Below are 19,003 nucleotides of genomic sequence, written 5' to 3'. Positions count from 1 at the left end.
TGTTATAAAGGCTTGTCCATGTTAGATAGGCTTGTCCATGTTAGAAAGGCTTGTCCATGTTAGAAAGGCTTGTCCATGTTAGAAAGGCTTGTCCATGTTAGAAAGGCTTGTCCATGTTAGATAGGCTTGTCCATGTTAGAAAGGATTGTCCATGTTAGATAGGCTTGTCCATGTTAGAAAGGCTTGTCCATGTTAGAAAGGCTTGTCCATGTTAGAAAGGCTTGTCCATGTTATAAAGGCGTGTCCATGTTAGAAAGGTCTATTGTGACTTGAGGTGGTGCAGCTGTTGTCTCTCTGTCTGCACCTCTGAAACCAACTGAAGTAGCTTTCAGACAAAACACACACACGCATGTTCAGAGACCTCTGATTGGCTGACCATGGTCAGATGACCCAGGTCAGAGGTCCGGTGGAGCAAGTCTCGCGGGATGAGATCTGGAAGGGGTGAGAGTTCAGAGGGGTGACTATGCGGGTATGGGTTTTCTACACTGAGCACATTTGAAGCCTATAGTCTAAGTAGGAAAGTCTATGTTGAAAGCATCAATGATAATTCACTTTAACCAAATTGCACAGAGCTGTTTTTATCATGTACATTAATTAAAGCAGACTGGTAATTTGTATTGTTTATGTTAGTAGTTATGTATTTCTTGCTCATTATGGCTATTAGTGTAATAATGCTGGACGGAATTCCTAAAATATTGTGTTTTAATTGGCATTACTCCACTGATATTCTCTCTCTCTCTCACACACGCACGCACACGCGCACGCACACACACACACACACACACAAACAATCTTGCATTCTCCCAAGCATACACACACACATACTCACACATTCATACAAACAAATGAATTGATCAGTCTTTGACTCTCATACAAGAGTACAAGTAACCAGAGACCCTTAATTGAACAGAGAAGAGCAGTAGGTGAACAGTAGCTCAGTGTTCAGAAAGATGAGCCAGTCACAGTACGAAGGTGAACAGTAGCTCAGTGTTCAGAAAGATGAGCCAGTCACAGTACGAAGGTGAACGGTAGCTCAGTGTTCAGAAAGATGAGCCAGTCACTGTACGAAGGTGAACAGTAGCTCAGTGTTCAGAAAGATGAGCCAGTCACAGTACGAAGGTGAACAGTAGCTCAGTGTTCAGAAAGATGAGCCAGTCACAGTACGAAGGTGAACAGTAGCTCAGTGTTCAGAAAGATGAGCCAGTCACAGTACGAAGGTGAACAGTAGCTCAGTGTTCAGAAAGATGAGCCAGTCACAGTACGGAGGTGAACGGTAGCTCAGTGTTCAGAAAGATGAGCCCAAGCCTACAATCTGCCACTCACGGCCGGTCGATTGAAAAACGCCATATGTCCACAAAATGTATCACATCCTGTCTTGGGGCTTGAAGGCTTCTCCCTGTCTAGGGCTCTGGCAGCAGACAATGAATAACAGTTTAACCAATAAAAACACTGTGAGATTTAGTGAGGCTGACGCTGGGGGACATGGCAGAGCAGGTTGATATACGACAGGCACGCAGGGCACTGAGGAAGACAAGAAGGATCAGACCACTCCAGCATTTCATCTGGATTGACAAAACACATTTCACCCACCCACCCCCCCCTCCATCCCTCCCCCTATTCCTTGAGAGCTGTGCCCCAGCACCTTGTGTATCTCCATCACTCTTACCAATTGGCTGTGACGGACAGATAGACGGGGGGGGGGGGGTGATAGGCAGGCAGGAGGAAGAGGAGATAAAGAGAAGGAGGAGAAGGAGAGGAAGAGGAAACAATGGGAAGATGAGGAAGAGAGGAGGAAGAGGAAGATGAGGAAGAGAGGAGGAAGAGGAGATAAAGAGAAGGAGGAGCAGAAGAGGAGAAGGAGAGGAAGAGGAAACAATGGGAAGATGAGGAAGAGAGGAGGAAGAGGAGGAAGAGGAAGATGAGGAAGAGAGGAGGAAGAGGAGATAAAGAGAAGGAGGAGCAGAAGAGGAGAAGGAGAGGAAGAGGAAACAATGGGAAGATGAGGAAGAGAGGAGGAAGAGGAAGATGAGGAAGAGAGTAGGAGAAGGAAGGGGAGGAGGAGGAAGATGAGGAAGAGGTAGAAGGAGGAAGATGAGGAAGAGAGTAGGAGAAGGAAAATGAGGCGTATGTGAAAAGTAGCTCTGTGGACAGTTACAGTATGCAGCAGGTGATGGTAGCTCTGTGGACAGGTACAGTATGCTGCAGGTGATGGTAGCTCTGTGGACAGGTACAGTATGCAGCAGGTGATGGTAGCTCTATGGACAGGTACAGTATGCAGCAGGTGATGGTAGCTCTGTGGACAGGTACAGTATGCAGCAGGTGATGGTAGCTCTGTGGACAGGTACAGTATGCAGTAGGTAATGGTAGCTCTGTGGACAGGTACAGTATGCAGTAGATGGTGCTCCCTGTCTAATAACATGGTGCTCCCTGTCTAATAACATGGTGCTCCATGTATAATACCACGGTGCTCCCTGTACAATACAATGGTGCTCCATGTATAATACCACGGTGCTCCCTGTACAATACCATGGTGCTCCCTGTATAATACCATGGTGCTCCCTGTACAATACCATGGTGCTCCCTGTCTAATACCATGGTGCTCCCTGTATAATACCATGGTGCTCCCTGTCTAATAACATGGTGCTCCCTGTACAATACAATGGTGCTCCCTGTCTAATACCATGGTGCTCCCTGTCTAATACCATGGTGCTCCCTGTCTAATACCATGGTGCTCCCTGTATAATACCATGGTGCTCCCTGTCTAATACCATGGTGCTCCCTGTCTAATACCATGGTGCTCCCTGTCTAATACCATGGTGCTCCCTGTCTAATACCATGGTGCTCCCTGTCTAATACCATGGTGCTCCCTGTCTAATACCATGGTGCTCCCTGTATAATAACATGGTGCTCCCTGTATAATACCATGGTGCTCCCTGTCTAATAACATGGTGCTCCCTGTATAATACCATGGTGCTCCCTGTACAATAACATGGTGCTCCCTGTATAATACTATGGTGCTCCCTGTACAATACCATGGTGCTCCCTGTCTAATACCATGGTGCTCCCTGTCTAATACCATGGTGCTCCCTGTCTAATACCATGGTGCTCCCTGTATAATACCATGGTGCTCCCTGTCTAATAACATGGTGCTCCCTGTACAATACCATGGTGCTCCCTGTCTAATACCATGGTGCTCCCTGTCTAATACCATGGTGCTCCCTGTATAATAACATGGTGCTCGCTTTATAATACCATGGTGCTCCCTGTACAATAACATGGTGCTCCCTGTACAATAACATGGTGCTCCCTGTCTAATACCATGGTGCTCCCTGTCTAATACCATGGTGCTCCCTGTCTAATACCATGGTGCTCCCTGTCTAATACCATGGTGCTCCCTGTCTAATACAATGGTGCTCCCTGTCTAATACCATGGTGCTCCCTGTCTAATACCATGGTGCTCCCTGTCTAATACCACGGTGCTCCCTGTACAATAACATGGTGCTCCCTGTCTAATACCATGGTGCTCCCTGTATAATACCATGGTGCTCCCTGTACAATAACATGGTGCTCCCTGTCTAATACCATGGTGCTCCCTGTCTAATACCATGGTGCTCCCTGTCTAATACCATGGTGCTCCCTGTCTAATACCATGGTGCTTCCTGTACAATAACATGGTGCTCCCTGTCTAATACCATGGTGCTCCCTGTCTAATACCATGGTGCTCCCTGTCTAATACCATGGTGCTTCCTGTACAATAACATGGTGCTCCCTGTACTATGCCATATTTCTGGATAGGACTTCATCATAGCATTCAGAGATACTGTGTACAATACCATGGTGCTCTTTTCTTCGACATAAACTTCGCTCGGGGCTCTGAGTTCCTTTCTAATGTATTTTTATGTTTAGTTGGAGATATCATCGCTTAAGTAATCTGTGTGAAGTACTGTATGTGGGTAAAGGCTTATGAGCAAGATGGGACAAAATATAATGATGATGTTTTCCTTCTTCCTGACATTAAATCCATTGAAAGGATGTCACAAATGTCACAACATTATTTTGTATACAGATGTCAAAGCTATTCCAAACATCTTTCCCCCAAAGTGCTTTTTCTTTTGGATTTCTTTTCAGGAAGATCCAAATCCTCATCATTATCGTTGAGCCGATCGCCCCTGAAACACCGTGTATAGAAAACAGGTCCAACTCATTCCAGCTTTTTATCAAATTGTGTTTGAGGCATTGAACAACTTTTATAAGTGTCAACAAATGGAGATGTTATGAAGGGTGCTGGAGAGACAGAGTGACAGTCAAGATGTTATGAAGGGTGCTGGAGAGAAAGAGTGACAGTCAATATATTATGAAGGGTGCTGGAGAACAGAGTGACAGTCAATATGTTATGAAGGGTGCTGGAGAGACAGAGTGACAGTCAATATATTATGAAGGGTGCTGGAGAACAGAGTGACAGTCAATATGTTATGAAGGGTGCTGGAGAGACAGTGTGACAGTCAATATATTATGAAGGGTGCTGGAGAACAGAGTGACAGTCAAGATGTTACAAAGGGTACTGGGGAGACAGAGTGACAGTCAATATATTATGAAGGGTGCTGGAGAACAGAGTGACAGTCAAGATGTTACAAAGGGTACTGGGGAGACAGAGTGACAGTCAATATGTTATGAAGGGTGCTGGAGAACAGAGTGACAGTCATTATGTTATAAAAGGTGCTGGAGAGACAGTGACAGTCACAAGATGTTATGAAGGGTGCTGAAGAGACAGTGACAGTCAAGATGTTACAAAGGGTGCTGGAGAACAGAGTGACAGTCAATATGTTATAAAAGGTGCTGGAGAGACAGTGACAGTCACAAGATGTTATGAAGGGTGCTGAAGAGACAGTGACAGTCAAGATGTTACAAAGGGTACTGGGGAGACAGAGTGACAGTCAATATGTTATGAAGGGTGCTGGAGAGACAGAGTGACAGTCAAGATGTTATGAAGAGTGCTGGAGAAACAGAGTGACAGTCAATATATTATGAAAGGTACTGGGGAGACAGAGTGACAGTCAATATGTTATAAAGGGTACTGGGGAGACACTGACAGTCAATATGTTATGAAGGGTGCTGGAGTGACAGAGTGACAGTCAAGATATTACAAAGGGTTCTGGAGAGACAGAGTGACAGTCAATATATTATGAAGGGTACTGGAGAGACAGAGTGACAGTCAATATGTTATGAAGGATGCTGGAGAGACAGAGTGACAGTCAATATATTATGAAGGGTGCTGGAGAACAGAGTGACAGTCATTATGTTATAAAAGGTGCTGGAGAGACAGTGACAGTCACAAGATGTTATGAAGGGTGCTGAAGAGACAGTGACAGTCATGATGTTACAAAGGGTGCTGGAGACCAGAGTGACAGTCAATATGTTATAAAAGGTGCTGGAGAGACAGTGACAGTCACAAGATGTTATGAAGGGTGCTGAAGAGACAGTGACAGTCAAGATGTTACAAAGGGTACTGGGGAGACAGAGTGACAGTCAATATGTTATGAAGGGTGCTGGAGAGACAGAGTGACAGTCAAGATGTTATGAAGAGTGCTGGAGAGACAGAGTGACAGTCAATATGTTATGAAGGGTGCTGGAGGGACAGAGTGACAGTCAATATATTATGAAGGGTGCTGGGGAGACACTGACAGTCAATATGTTATGAAGGGTGCTGGAGAGACAGTGTGACAGTCAAGATATTATGAAGGGTGCTGGAGAGACAGTGTGACAGTCAATATATTATGAAGGGTGCTGGAGAACAGAGTGACAGTCAAGATGTTACAAAGGGTACTGGGGAGACAGAGTGACAGTCAATATATTATGAAGGGTGCTGGAGAACAGAGTGACAGTCAAGATGTTACAAAGGGTACTGGGGAGACAGAGTGACAGTCAAGATGTTATGAAGGGTGCTGGAGAACAGAGTGACAGTCATTATGTTATAAAAGGTGCTGGAGAGACAGTGACAGTCACAAGATGTTATGAAGGGTGCTGAAGAGACAGTGACAGTCAAGATGTTACAAAGGGTGCTGGAGAACAGAGTGACAGTCAATATGTTATAAAAGGTGCTGGAGAGACAGTGACAGTCACAAGATGTTATGAAGGGTGCTGAAGAGACAGTGACAGTCAAGATGTTACAAAGGGTACTGGGGAGACAGAGTGACAGTCAATATGTTATGAAGGGTGCTGGAGAGACAGAGTGACAGTCAAGATGTTATGAAGAGTGCTGGAGAAACAGAGTGACAGTCAATATATTATGAAGGGTACTGGGGAGACAGAGTGACAGTCAATATGTTATAAAGGGTACTGGGGAGACACTGACAGTCAATATGTTATGAAGGGTGCTGGAGTGACAGAGTGACAGTCAAGATATTACAAAGGGTTCTGGAGAGACAGAGTGACAGTCAATATATTATGAAGGGTGCTGGAGAGACAGAGTGACAGTCAATATGTTATGAAGGATGCTGGAGAGACAGAGTGACAGTCAATATATTATGAAGGGTGCTGGAGAACAGAGTGACAGTCATTATGTTATAAAAGGTGCTGGAGAGACAGTGACAGTCACAAGATGTTATGAAGGGTGCTGAAGAGACAGTGACAGTCATGATGTTACAAAGGGTGCTGGAGACCAGAGTGACAGTCAATATGTTATAAAAGGTGCTGGAGAGACAGTGACAGTCACAAGATGTTATGAAGGGTGCTGAAGAGACAGTGACAGTCAAGATGTTACAAAGGGTACTGGGGAGACAGAGTGACAGTCAATATGTTATGAAGGGTGCTGGAGAGACAGAGTGACAGTCAAGATGTTATGAAGAGTGCTGGAGAGACAGAGTGACAGTCAATATGTTATGAAGGGTGCTGGAGACACAGAGTGACAGTCAATATATTATGAAGGGTGCTGGGGAGACACTGACAGTCAATATGTTATGAAGGGTGCTGGAGAGACAGTGTGACAGTCAAGATATTATGAAGGGTGCTGGGGAGACAGTGACAGTCAATATGTTATGAAGGGTGCTGGAGAACAGAGTGACAGCCATTATGTTATAAAAGGTGCTGGAGAGACAGTGACAGTCACAAGATGTTATGAAGGGTGCTGAAGAGACAGTGACAGTCAAGATGTTACAAAGGGTGCTGGAGAACAGAGTGACAGTCAATATGTTATAAAAGGTGCTGGAGAGACAGTGACAGTCACAAGATGTTATGAAGGGTGCTGAAGAGACAGTGACAGTCAAGATGTTACAAAGGGTACTGGGGAGACAGAGTGACAGTCAATATGTTATGAAGGGTGCTGGAGAACAGAGTGACAGTCAATATGTTATGAAGGGTGCTGGAGTGACAGAGTGACAGTCAAGATATTACAAAGGGTGCTGGAGTGACAGAGTGACAGTCAATATGTTATGAAGGGTGCTGGAGTGACAGAGTGACAGTCAAGATATTACAAAGGGTTCTGGAGAGACAGAGTGACAGTCAATATATTATGAAGGATGCTGGAGAACAGAGTGACAGTCATTATGTTATAAAAGGTGCTGGAGAGACAGTGACAGTCACAAGATGTTATGAAGGGTGCTGAAGAGACAGTGACAGTCAAGATGTTACAAAGGGTACTGGGGAGACAGAGTGACAGTCAATATGTTATGAAGGGTGCTGGAGTGACAGAGTGACAGTCAAGATATTCCAAAGGGTGCTGGAGTGACAGAGTGACAGTCAATATGTTATGAAGGGTGCTGGAGTGACAGAGTGACAGTCAAGATATTACAAAGGGTTCTGGAGAGACAGAGTGACAGTCAATATATTATGAAGGATGCTGGAGAACAGAGTGACAGTCATTATGTTATAAAAGGTGCTGGAGAGACAGTGACAGTCACAAGATGTTATGAAGGGTGCTGAAGAGACAGTGACAGTCAAGATGTTACAAAGGGTGCTGGAGAACAGAGTGACAGTCAATATGTTATAAAAGGTGCTGAAGAGACAGTGACAGTCACAAGATGTTATGAAGGGTGCTGAAGAGACAGTGACAGTCAAGATGTTACAAAGGGTACTGGGGAGACAGAGTGACAGTCAAGATGTTATGAAGGGTGCTGGAGAGACAGAGTGACAGTCAAGATGTTATGAAGAGTGCTGGAGAGACAGAGTGACAGTCAAGATATTATGAAGGGTGCTGGAGAGACTGAGTGACAGTGATTCCTTCAGTTCTCTGATATGTTGAAGATAATTAAGACGAGACAAGGAGTAGGGCGTGACAAGGGCTGCATTCCAAACGGCTCCCTATTCCCTACTTCAGACAAAGGCCCATAGTGTATTACTTTTGACCAGAGCCCTATGTAGGTGATAGGGTTACCTTACTGTAGTGCTCAAAGTGATGACAGACTGGATCCATCCTCAGCCCCGTAGAATCATGTTGTGTGTTTGAAGGGGTGCTTTAGACCCATGACAACCGGCTCGCAGTGTGTTTCTACTGCAGTATCACAGGCTGAGTCCCACATGGCACCCTATTCCCTATATAGAGCACTACTTTAGACCAGAGCCCTATTCCCTATATAGTGCACTACTTTAGACCAGAGCCCTATTCCCTATATAGTGCACTACTTTTGACCAGAGCCCTATTCCCTATATAGTGCACTACTTTAGACCAGAGCCCTATTCCCTATATAGTGCACTACTTTTGACCAGAGCCCTATTCCCTATATAGTGCACTACTTTAGACCAGAGCCCTATTCCCTATATAGTGCACTACTTTAGACCAGAGCCCTATTCCCTATATAGTGCACTACTTTTGACCAGAGCCCTATTCCCTATATAGTGCACTACTTTAGACCAGAGCCCTATTCCCTATATAGTGCACTACTTTTGACGAGACCCTATTGGCCGTTTGGGATGGAGACACTCAGTGGTGTGTGTGTGTGTACAGGGGATTGAATGTGATTGGTTTGCCCATGCAGGGAACTGTTCGACATGTGGTATTGATTTGTGTGTGTGTGTGTGTGTGTGTGTGTGTGTGTGTGTGTGTGTGTGTGTGTGTGTGTGTGTGTGTGTGTGTGTGTGTGTGTGTGTGTGTGTGTGTGTGTGTGTGTGTGTGTGTGTGTGTGTGTGTGTGTGTGTGTGTGTGTGTGTGTGTGTGTGTGTGTGTGTGTGTGTGTGTGCGTGCGTGGGTGCATGCATGTGTATGTGTGTGTGCGTGCGTGCATTCATGCGTGCGTGTGTGTTTTGTGTGTGTGTGTCGATATGTGGGATTGACTGGGTAATGTGTGTTGACATGGAGATCAATGGTGCCCTCTGAAGCATCTGCTGTTAATGAGGTATAAAATATCAGCTGTCTGCTAGTATCTGTAGCTCGTTGACGATGTACAGTGTCATTCCCCCTCATTAAACAGATCAGCACTGATGAAACACACCCACAACACTCTCTCACACACACACACACACACACACACACACACACACACACACACACACACACACACACACACACACACACACACACACACACACACACACACACACACACACACACACACACACACACACACACACACACTGTCATTTCCTCTCATTAAATACAGGAGCGCTGATGAGAGTTGTCAGTCACACGGCAACAGCACAGCAACAAAACAGATTTGATTTAGTGGAATATCGCAACGGCAAATCTACTTTCATGCTCAGCTGAACCTCAACTGGTGTTGTTGTTTACAGTAACGTGTTCCTCGATGTTGTTTTTGTGATACAGATACAGAACTTTCATGCTCAGTGGAACAGCATCAAGATCAGGTTTACTATGACACGTTTCTTAGTCTTGGATTGTGTGGATGAGCTGGTATAGCAGATCTATTTTCATGCTTTACTATGACAAGTTTCTTAGTCTTGGATTGTGTGGACGAGTTGGTATAGCAGATCTATTTTCACGCTTTACTCAAACGTCATCTAGATTTTGTTTATCATTTCATGTTGCTTCTTCTTTTACATTTTGTGGAAAAGTATCTCACTTTCCTGCTCAGTTGAACTCGTTCTGTAGTAATGTCGTCGTGAGGCAGCGTTGTCTACAGGAGTGTTGTTGTGAGCACGGCCTTCTACCAGCCGTGTAGTGGCTCATAGATGAACTACTCAAGTAGCAAGGCTTTGAAAAAGGACCATTGTGTCACACACTCACGTTTGTCTCTTGTGAAGGCCACTGTGCCTGTGAGATTTCCTTCTGGCTGCCGAGATTCCACTCCACTTTTTAATGAAAGAGCACCATGGGTACTGTGTGTATATATAAATATATACATCCAGGGCACTATTGTCACGGTCTTCCTCCTCTTCATCTGAAGAGGAGAGGCGAGAAGGATCAGAGGACCAAAATGCAGCGTGGTATGTGTTCATAGTGAATTTTAATAAAGAAAACACTGAAACACTGTACAAAAAACAATCAACCAATGACGACCGTGACACTATAAATGAGACCTGTGCTGAACACAAGCCACTAACATAGACAATCACCCACAAACAAACAGTGCAACCCAGGCTACCTAAGTATGATTCTCAATCAGAGACAACTAATGACACTTGCCTCAGATTGAGAACCATACTCGGCTGAAACATAGAAATCCCTAATCATAGAAAATCAAACATAGACTGCCCAAGCAAACTCACGCCCTGACCATACTAAATAAATACAAAACAAAGGAAATAAAGGTCAGAACGTGACAACTATGCACTAAAAAATACATCCAGTTGCCGAGGGTCCATATTTTGTAGATTTGCTATCTAGGACGACTAGCAGTATCCTTTAACAGATAAAGTACTCTTGTCCCCACTATAACCTGCGGTGTTGATATATGTATTACTCTAGGCCCAAATGGTATCCTACTCTCTTTATAGTGCATTACTTTTGACCAGAGCCTATGAGCCCAGATTAAAGGTAGTGCACTATATAGGGAATATGGTACCATTTGGGACGCAAATATAGCAGTCCAGAGGTTCGGGCTGATCCCAGAAGTCAGCAGAGGATTTTTATTTTACGTAGCTGTTATGAGAATTGTGTTCTCAATGTTCATAAACCAATTCAATTCAACTACTCAGTCTGCAACCCAGGATTTGATAGTCAAAAAATGTTATTCACAAGAGCGCTAGTCCGTTGTACAAAACCATTCGTTTTATACTGGCTCCTTACGCACATACTTTCACACACAAACAGTAGGTATCCTACACACATACTACCACACAAACAGTAGGTATCCTACACACATACTACCACACAAACAGCAAGGTATCCTACACACATACTTTCACACACAAACAGTAGGTATCCTACACACATACTACCACACAAACAGTAGGTATCCTACACACATACTTTCACACACAAACAGTAGGTATCCTACACACATACTACCACACAAACAGTAGGTATCCTACACACATACTTTCACACACATACAGTAGGTATCCTACACACATAATTTCACACTCATACAGTAGGTATCCTACACACATACTGTATCACTACCCAGCCGACAGAGATTAGGGAGACCTTGGGACCTTGAGACGTACTCCCTGTCCTCTCCCAAATGTCTAGTCAGGTCGGCACCAAATTTTGCTCAGACAGTCTGTGTTTAAGATACTGTAAAGACATATTGTCCAGATATATTGTTTTACCCTAATTCTGACTAAAACTACACTCACAGATATATAATACTACTGACTAAAACTACACACATCATCAGAATAATCTCATGATTCTAATCAATTTCATACAATTCTATGGTTTCAGTGTGGAATATTCTAATCATTCATTTAAACGTATAAATTCCATTAACAGTAGCCTAGCGGTTAGAGCATCGGGTAAGTAACTGAAAGTTTGCTGGTTTGAATACCCGAGCCGACAAGGTGAAGAAAATCTGACAATGTGCCCTTGAGCAAGGCACCGAGCCACCGTGTGTAACGGCGTTCTTCGTTTGTAGAAAGAGAGTCGGACCGAAATGCAGCGTGGTGGTTACTCATGACTTTAATGAAAAAAGTGACACATGAAATAACTATACAAATACAAAAACAACAAACGGAACGTGAAACCTAATTACAGCCTATCTGGTGAAACTACACAGAGACAGGAACAATCACCCACGAAAACACAGTGAAACCCAGGCTACCTAAATACGGTTCCCCATCAGAGACAACAAGAATCACCTGACTCTGATTGAGAACCGCCTCAGGCAGCCAAGCCTAACTAGACACACCCCTAATCAGCCGCAATCCCAAATACGACAAACCCCAATACGAAAAACAACAACATAAACCCATGTCACACCCTGGCCTGACCAAATTCTATAACGAAAACACAAAATACAATGACCAAGGCGTGACACCGTAATTCTACGTCAGCATTGCTTGCTCTTTGGGTCATTAGGCTGGATGTCTGTATAGCCCTGTTGTGACATATGCTGATGCAAGAAGGGATGCATGAATACATTTCATTGATTGAATGACTTAACGCTCATTTGCTCCAGGATTGTGTCGAACTATGGCTGACGCTGTAAAACAACACATTTCACTGCACACATAGAGAGTAGGCAGTACATCAGAGAGTAGGCAGTACATCAGAGAGTAGGCAGTACATCAGAGAGTAGGCAGTACATCAGACACATAGAGAGTAGGCAATACATCAGACACATAGAGAGTAGGCAGTACATCAGACACATAGAGAGTAGGCAGTACATCAGAGAGTAGGCAGTACATCAGACACATAGAGAGTAGGCAGTACATCAGAGAGTAGGCAGTACATCAGAGAGTAGGCAGTACATCAGACACATAGAGAGTAGGCAGTACATCAGACTCATAGAGAGTAGGCAGTACATCAGAGAGTAGGCAGTACATCAGACACATAGAGAGTAGGCAGTACATCAGAGAGTAGGCAGTACATCAGACACATAGAGAGTAGGCAGTACATCAGACACATAGAGAGTAGGCAGTACATCAGACACATAGAGAGTAGGCAGTACATCAGAGAGTAGGCAGTACATCAGACACATAGAGAGTAGGCAGTACATCAGACACATAGAGAGTAGGCAGTACATCAGAGAGTAGGCAGTACATCAGACACAGAGAGTAGGCAGTACATCAGACTCATAGAGAGTAGGCAGTACATCAGAGAGTAGGCAGTACATCAGACACATAGAGAGTAGGCAGTACATCAGACTCATAGAGAGTAGGCAGTACATCAGAGAGTAGGCAGTACATCAGACTCATAGAGAGTAGGCAGTACATCAGAGAGTAGGCAGTACATCAGACTCATAGAGAGTAGGCAGTACATCAGAGAGTAGGCAGTACATCAGACACATAGAGAGTAGGCAGTACATCAGACTCATAGAGAGTAGGCAGTACATAGAGAGTAGGCAGTACATATATATATATATGCCATTTAGCAGACGCTTTTATCCAAAGCGACTTACAGTCATGTGTGCATACATTCTGCGTATGGGTGGTCCCGGGGATTGAACCCACTACCCTGGCGTTACAAGCGCCATGCTCTACCAACTGAGCTACAGAAGGACCACATAGAGAGTAGGCAGTACATCAGAGAGTAGGCAGTACATCAGAGAGTAGGCAGTACATCAGACACATAGAGAGTAGGCAGTACATCAGAGAGTAGGCAGTACATCAGACACATAGAGAGTAGGCAGTACATCAGACACATAGAGAGTAGGCAGTACATCAGACACATAGAGAGTAGGCAGTACATCAGACACATAGAGAGTAGGCAGTACATCAGACACATAGAGAGTAGGCAGTACATCAGACACATAGAGAGTAGGCAGTACATCAGACACATAGAGAGTAGGCAGTACATCAGACACATAGAGAGTAGGCAGTACATCAGAGAGTAGGCAGTACATCAGACACATAGAGAGTAGGCAGTACATCAGAGAGTAGGCAGTACATCAGAGAGTAGGCAGTACATCAGAGAGTAGGCAGTACATCAGAGAGTAGGCAGTACATCAGAGAGTAGGCAGTACATCAGACACATAGAGAGTAGGCAGTACATCAGAGAGTAGGCAGTACATCAGAGAGTAGGCAGTACATCAGAGAGTAGGCAGTACATCAGAGAGTAGGCAGTACATCAGACCAGAGCCCACTGAGAGTAGGCAGTACATCAGACCAGAGCCCACTGAGAGTAGGCAGTACATCAGACCAGAGCACACTGAGAGTAGGCAGTACATCAGACCAGAGCCCACTGAGAGTAGGCAGTACATCAGACCAGAGCCCACTGAGAGTAGGCAGTACATCAGACCATGTAATATCTTAGCAGTCCCAGTACACTTCTAAACAGAAAGCTCTATTTTGCATTCTCATTGAACCACATTGTAGACGTCGATATTCAACTAAGAAATTGATTGGTTAACACATTTAACAGTTTGTTTGTTTTCACTGCCTGGATAGAACTTAGTCTTGGATGTAAGCTACAGTAACACTTCACCTTGGCACGCTGAACTGTACCAACACGGACGACATATAGATTCAATAAAGAAAAGGTGTCAACCAATCAGCAACAAGCCCATCCCCATCGTTATCGATCCAAGGTCAACAGCTCTCCTCAAACATTTCCACATGGAGTGCTCTGGACAATGTTTACATGTTTAGAACCATCTAATGTTAAAAACACATCCACAATGTATAGGTTCAGCTCCCAAAAAAAAGGGGGTCAACCAATCAGCAACAAGCCCACACCACTTTGGACATCTACAGCACCCCGTGTCACAGGAAGGACAAGAAGATCAAGAAGATCACCAAGGACCTCAGTCACTCGAGCCAAGGCCTGTTCACCCTGCTACCATCTAGCAGGCGGAGATGGTACAGGTTCATCAAAGCTGGGATCGAGAGACTGAAAACAGCTTCAATCTCCAGGCCATCAGGCTGTTAAACAGACACCACTAGCCAGCTTCTGCCCAGTAACCTGCCCTGAACTGAGACACTGTTCTAGCCGGCTATTACTGTTCTATTAATGTTCTGTATTATGTAATGTTTCATGTTTTGTGTGGACACCAGGAAGAGTAGCTGCTGCTTTTGCAACAGCTAATGGGGATCGTAATAAAATACTAAAAAATAGCACACAGTACTCTACCCCACACCTTAGTGACTGCCCTATGTACATAGTCATTGAACACTGATAACTTGAATAATGTTCACATAATGTTTATTGTTCTGAAATCTTTTCTGTAGTTAGACACTGCAACATTATTTAGTTGAAATTGAATTTGATCTCTGAGAAATCCTTTTTAATCTCTTAAGCTGACAGTCTCTGAAATCAGGCACTAGAATTACTTACAAAAATATGTACATGTTTACATTACTTATTTTATTGATTTCCCACCATTTTGTAAGTCAGAAGACAACCATCCACAACTTCCTAGGACAATGTAAATGTCCTCTGTCGAATAATCTTGTATTTGCCTCCCTCTGGTGGTCGGCTGCATCATTACATCCATTTATATCACTTCACTGCAACGTTACGTCAAAGCGGCGGTCCGTAGAAAAACATTTATCCAGCTCGACTGCTTCACGACATGAGCAGGCAGAGCTAAATACAGGACTTCCATAGTGGTACGATGAGGAATGCGACCTACCTTTTAATTTTAACTGGGCAAGTCAGTTAACAAATTCTTATTGACAATGACGGCCTAGGAACAGTGGGTTAACTGCTTTGTTCAGGGGCAGAACGACAGATTTTTAACTTGTCAGCTCGGGGATTCGATCTAGCAACCTTCCGTTTACTGTGCCAATGCTCTAACCACTAGTTTACCTGCTGGTTACTGGCCCAATGTTCTAACCACTAGGCTACCTTTCAGTTATTTGCCCAATGCTCTAACCACTAGGCTACCTGCTGGTTACTGGCCCAACGCTCTAACCACTGGGCTACCTGCTGGTTACTGGCCCAACGCTCTAACCACTAGGCTACCTGCTGGTTACTGGCCCAACGCTCTAACCACTAGGCTACCTGCTGGTTACTGGCCCAACGCTCTAACCACTAGGCTACCTGCTGGTTACTGGCCCAACGCTCTAACCACTAGGCTACCTGCTGGTTACTGGCCCAACACTCTAACCACTAGGCTACCTGCTGGTTACTGGCCCAACGCTCTAACCACTAGGGTACCTGCTGGTTACTGGCCTAACGCTCTAACATCTAGGCTACCTGCTGGTTACCGGCCCAACACTCTAACCACTAGGTTACCTGCTGGTTACTGGCCCAATGCTCTAACCACTAGACATTTACATTTACATTTAAGTCATTTAGCAGACGCTCTTATCCAGAGCGACTTACAAATTGGTGCATTCACCTTATGACATCCAGTGGAACAGTCACTTTACAATAGTGCATCTAAATCTTAAAGGGGGGGAGGGGTGAGAAGGATTACTTATCCTATCCTAGGTATTCCTTAAAGAGGTGGGGTTTCAGGTGTCTCCGGAAGGTGGTGATTAGGCTACCTGCTGGTTACTGGCCCAATGCTCTAACCACTAGGCTACCTTTTCGGTTACTGGCCCAACGCTCTAACCACTAGGCTACCTGCTGGTTACTGGCCCAACGCTCTAACATCTAGGCTACCTGCTGGTTACTGGCCCAACGCTCTAACCACTAGGCTACCTTTTTGGTTACTGGCCCAACGCTCTAACCACTAGGCTACCTGCTGGTTACTGGCCCAACGCTCTAACCACTGGGCTACCTGCTGGTTACTGGCCCAACGCTCTAACCACTAGGCTACCTGCTGGTTACTGGCCCAACGCTCTAACCACTAGGCTACCTGCTGGTTACTGGCCCAACGCTCTAACCACTAGGCTACCTGCTGGTTACTGGCCCAACGCTCTAACCACTAGGCTACCTGCTGGTTACTGGCCCAACACTCTAACCACTAGGCTACCTGCTGGTTACTGGCCCAACGCTCTAACCACTAGGGTACCTGCTGGTTACTGGCCTAACGCTCTAACATCTAGGCTACCTGCTGGTTACCGGCCCAACACTCTAACCACTAGGTTACCTGCTGGTTACTGGCCCAATGCTCTAACCACTAGACATTTACATTTACATTTAAGTCATTTAGCAGACGCTCTTATCCAGAGCGACTTACAAATTGGTGCATTCACCTTATGACATCCAGTGGAACAGTCACTTTACAATAGTGCATCTAAATCTTAAAGGGGGGGGAGGGGTGAGAAGGATTACTTATCCTATCCTAGGTATTCCTTAAAGAGGTGGGGTTTCAGGTGTCTCCGGAAGGTGGTGATTAGGCTACCTGCTGGTTACTGGCCCAATGCTCTAACCACTAGGCTACCTTTTCGGTTACTGGCCCAACGCTCTAACCACTAGGCTACCTGCTGGTTACTGGCCCAACGCTCTAACATCTAGGCTACCTGCTGGTTACTGGCCCAACGCTCTAACCACTAGGCTACCTTTTTGGTTACTGGCCCAACGCTCTAACCACTAGGCTACCTGCTGGTTACTGGCCCAACGCTCTAACCACTAGGCTACCTGCTGGTTACTGGCCCAACGCTCTAACCACTAGGCTACCTTTTCGGTTACTGGCCCAACGCTCTAACCACTAGGCTACCTGCTGGTTACTGGCCCAACGCTCTAACATCTAGGCTACCTGCTGGTTACTGGCCCAACGCTCTAACATCTAGGCTACTGGCCCAACGCTCTAACCACTAGGCTACCTGCTGGTTACTGGCCCAATGCTCTAACCACTAGGCTACCTTTTCGGTTACTGGCCTAACGCTCTAACATCTAGGCTACCTGCTGGTTACCGGCCCAACACTCTAACCACTAGGTTACCTGCTGGTTACTGGCCCAATGCTCTAACCACTAGACATTTACATTTACATTTAAGTCATTTAGCAGACGCTCTTATCCAGAGCGACTTACAAATTGGTGCATTCACCTTATGACATCCAGTGGAACAGTCACTTTACAATAGTGCATCTAAATCTTAAAGGGGGGGAGGGGTGAGAAGGATTACTTATCCTATCCTAGGTATTCCTTAAAGAGGTGGGGTTTCAGGTGTCTCCGGAAGGTGGTGATTAGGCTACCTGCTGGTTACTGGCCCAACGCTCTAACCACTAGGCTACCTTTTTGGTTACTGGCCCAACGCTCTAACCACTAGGCTACCTGCTGGTTACTGGCCCAACGCTCTAACCACTAGGCTACCTGCTGGTTACTGGCCCAACGCTCTAACCACTAGGCTACCTTTTCGGTTACTGGCCCAACGCTCTAACCACTAGGTTACCTGCTGGTTACTGGCCCAACGCTCTAACATCTAGGCTACCTGCTGGTTACTGGCCCAACGCTCTAACATCTAGGCTACTGGCCCAACGCTCTAACCACTAGGCTACCTGCTGGTTACTGGCCCAATGCTCTAACCACTAGGCTACCTGCTGGTTACTGGCCCAATGCTCTAACGACTAGGCTACCTTTTCGGTTACTGGCCCAACGCTCTAACCACTAGGCTACCTGCTGGTTACTGGCCCAACGCTCTAACATCTAGGCTACCTGCTGGTTACTGGCCCAACACTCTAACCACTAGGTTACCTGCTGGTTACTGGCCCAATGCTCTAACCACTAGGTTACCTGCTGGTTACTGGCCCAACGCTCTAACCACTAGGCTACCTGCTGGTTACTGGCCCAACGCTCTAACCACTAGGCTACCTGCTGGTTACTGGCCCAACGCTCTAACCACTAGGCTACCTTTTCGGTTACTGGCCCAACGCTCTAACCACTAGGCTACCTGCTGGTTACTGGCCCAACGCTCTAACATCTAGGCTACCTGCTGGTTACTGGCCCAACGCTCTAACATCTAGGCTACCTGCTGGTTACTGGCCCAACACTCTAACCACTAGGCTACCTGCTGGTTACTGGCCCAATGTTCTAACCACTAGGCTACCTGCTGGTTACTGGCCCAATGCTCTAACCACTAGGTTACCTGCTGGTTACTGGCCCAACGCTCTAACCACTAGG

This window comes from Oncorhynchus gorbuscha, linkage group LG16 (assembly GCF_021184085.1).
Source record: "Oncorhynchus gorbuscha isolate QuinsamMale2020 ecotype Even-year linkage group LG16, OgorEven_v1.0, whole genome shotgun sequence".
NCBI lineage: Eukaryota > Metazoa > Chordata > Actinopteri > Salmoniformes > Salmonidae > Oncorhynchus > Oncorhynchus gorbuscha.
Note: the sequence above shows the minus strand (reverse complement) of the source record.